General features: G+C 42.9%; 1 non-coding gene across 1 annotated transcript; it reads right to left on the reverse strand.

Annotated features, from left to right (window-relative positions):
* Nucleotides 1-2,118: 2,118 nt before the first annotated feature.
* On the reverse strand, nt 2,119-2,224 carry LOC120257226. Its single transcript, XR_005535581.1, has one exon. It is a non-coding gene; the product is annotated as a small nucleolar RNA R71 (small nucleolar RNA).
* Nucleotides 2,225-3,299: the final 1,075 nt, after the last annotated feature.

The raw sequence follows: 3,299 nt of genomic DNA on the forward strand, positions 1-3,299 counted from the left end.
GGAGTATTTTTAGGCAAGTACTATAGTAGGGTACTGTAGTAAAAATGTAGCAAAAATACTATACCAGCACTGTTCACCGTCGGCTGAGAAATTAGGAAAACATAGAATCCACATGGGCGTGTGAAAATTCCATATGCCCTTGTGAAAAATCCACAGGGGCGCTCACATGGGCATCTGAAATCCCGATTACAGCTATGATTTCAGCATTCTTTTCTCCATCTTTTCCCCAACTTGAGAAAGGGCGGTGGCTAGGGTTTAAAGAGGTATTGGCTAGGGCTTTGGAGAGGTCCCTACGACTCGATCATCGCTCACCATTTGGAAGAAAGTTAGTTGGAGAGCTTTCGTCAGCACCGATCCAGTGAGGTGTATCCTAGGTCGGATAAAGGAACCCTTGCAAACGAGTAGAGGACTCTCCACAAGACCATCACCACGACTAACGAGGGGGATTTCTATCGATGCCTTGTTTTTACATTCGATTTCATTGCTTGTATCTAGCTCCATGGAGACCCTAAACCCCTAGTGGGTACTTGGGTATTTTCGAACCCTAGGATATATTCGTTTCATTGAATCTCTTCATTATGCTTTCAATTAATTGATGTTTATTGTGAGTTCCAATCTTGTATGCTTGATTGTATGAATACTCCCCCTAGAGTGACACTAGGGTTGAGTGTTCTTCTTGGTAACTCTTGTGAGTGAGTGACACACCATGAGAGTTAGACAAAGCTAGATTGGAGAGAGTTGAGAGGATGAGTCGAGAGGCACCGAGCGTCCCCCTTTCCCTCCTCGGTATGATCTATGCTACCTCCACGCTCCGGGGAGTTCTTTTGCGTCCATAGTAGAGTGAATGGGCTAAGGGATGACCTTCCGCTTTTGGCTTAGTTGCGAGTGCAAACGGAGTGAAGTGTTAAAAGTGATTTTAGCATCTAGGGCTTAATTGTGGCTAGAGATCTTTCACCTGGACCAAAGGGTTAGGTCTATATATAGGAATAGGGTTTATCCTTTGGAATCTCTAGAGCTTATTGCAATTCTATACGAGTGCGAGGTGTTGAGATTATTCGATTTTTCCTGCGGGACATGTATAGAGTTAGGCATGGTTGACCTTAGATTTGGGACTATGCAGTTAAGGATTTCCACGACTGACTATTGCATTAATTAGGAAGCATAATAGAGGTTTTTGCACTTGAAACGATTGTCCTAGGCGGAACAATATCCGGGTACCCCATCTTTATCGATTGCCTTACCTTCTCCTTTACTTGTGCTCTCTTTGTTGTTGTTGTTACTTTTGAGAATTGAATCTTATCACACATATCACTATTCATCTTCCACATTAGTTAAGAAACAACTTAAGTGTCTTTATTCCCTACTCTTTGTGGATACAATACCCACTCATCTGGGATTATTACTTCGACACCCGTGCACTTGCAGTTTACACACATATAGGGACGTGTCAAGTTTTTGGTGCCGTTGCCGGGGAGTAGGCATTTAGAGATACTTTGTACTTTGTTTTTCTTAGCTATTCATTCTATTTCATATTTTTCTTATTCTATCATCGTTCTAATTTCTTTTTCTTTCTTTTTGAGTGCGACCCGTGTTATGAACCCGAGGGAACCCCTCCATATCGATTGAAGGAGATCCCGAGCTCGAAGGTATACTTAGAAGAAAAGGGAAAGAACCTGTGCAAGAATAGTCTAATCTAACTGATTTGGAAGTAGAAGAATCTGAAAACATGGCATAATAGAATGAGCAACAGCGGACATTATCTGATTATGCCAGACCTTCAGTATTAGGGACACAATCGAGCATTGTGCGTCCCCCGATTATAGCTCAAAACTTCCGAGTTGAAGTCGGCATTCATTCACATGTTGCGACAATCGCATCGGGCTAATGGTTTAGCCGATAAGGATCCGAACAGTCATATAGAGAACTTTCTTGAGGTGTGTGGTATGCTCAAGATAAATGGGGTGATGGATGATCCCATCAAGTTGAGAGCCTTCCCATTTTCCTTGAAAGGGAGAGCGAAGCAATGGCTACACTCATTACCTATAGTATCAATTATCACATGGGAGGAGATGGTAGAAGCTTTTTCTTGGCCATTATTTCCCTCCCGAAAAATCTAAAAAGCTAGGAATGAGATCTCATCCTTTGTATAGTTGGAATCGGAGTCTCTATTTGAGATGTGGGAAAGGTTCAAAGAGCTCCTGAGAAAGTGCCCACAACACGGATTCCCAGAGTGGATGATGTTTCAGACATTTTACAACAGTCTGAATCCGAGTACAAAACAACTCTTGGATGCGGCAGTAGGAGGTACCTAAGGTAGCAAGACCCCCAGTGAGGCCCGTAAATTAATTATAGAAATGGAGTTAAACAACTACCAATGGAATGCCAGGAAGAAGAAAAAGGTGGTCGGTCTCCATGAGATAGATGCAGTGACTTCGTTGGTGGCTCAAGTAGAATCATTGAGTAAGAAGTTAGATCTTCTAACTTCAAATAGAGTAGCAACCGTGATTACTTACACCAGGTGTGGTGGAGGACATGCTCCCTCCGATTGGCCGATATCTATTGGTGATGTATCTTCGGTTGAGAATGTCGATTTTGTAGGTAATGGCATGAGGACTCAAGGGAACCCATACAGCAACACCTACAATCTGGTTTGGAAGAATCATCCCAATTTCTCGTGGAGAAACCAAGGTCCACAAAAGACCATGGGGCCACCGGGTTTCCAACAACAAGGCCCAAATGTGGAAAACAGAGTTTCAGGTTTGGAGACCCGAATTACCGATTTGGAGAAGCCTTGACTAGGTTTGTGCAATCGTCAAATACAAGGTTTAAATCAGTTGAGGCTACACTTCGCAACCATACTGCCTCCTTATATAATCTTGAAAATCATGTAGGGCAGATTGTGAAGTCTCTATCAGAAAGGCCACATAGAAGCTTACCGAGTAATACTGAGACCAACACTAGAGAGCATGTGAAGGCGATCACTTTGAGAAGTGGTCGTGAGGTCCAAGGTAGGCTTCCGAGTGAGAAGCTAAACGAACACGGACCTAAGTTTATAGAGGTTGAAGAGGAAACAAGCAAAGAGAAGGAGGTGGCACCCCCACTTTTCAAGCCAAGGATCCCTTATCCCTCTAGATTAAAGAATGACCAAGGGGATAAATAGTACAAGAAGTTCCTGAGTTTGTTCAAGCAACTCCACATCAATATTCCTTTTGTTGAGGCATTGGCCCAAATGATTAAGTATGCAAAATTCTTGAAAGACTTGTTGACCAACAAGAGGATGTTGGAGGAGAGTGCTTTAG

The sequence above is a fragment of the Dioscorea cayenensis genome, unplaced genomic scaffold (genome assembly GCF_009730915.1).
Source record: "Dioscorea cayenensis subsp. rotundata cultivar TDr96_F1 unplaced genomic scaffold, TDr96_F1_v2_PseudoChromosome.rev07_lg8_w22 25.fasta BLBR01001957.1, whole genome shotgun sequence".
In the NCBI taxonomy this organism is placed as follows: Eukaryota; Viridiplantae; Streptophyta; class Magnoliopsida; order Dioscoreales; family Dioscoreaceae; genus Dioscorea; species Dioscorea cayenensis.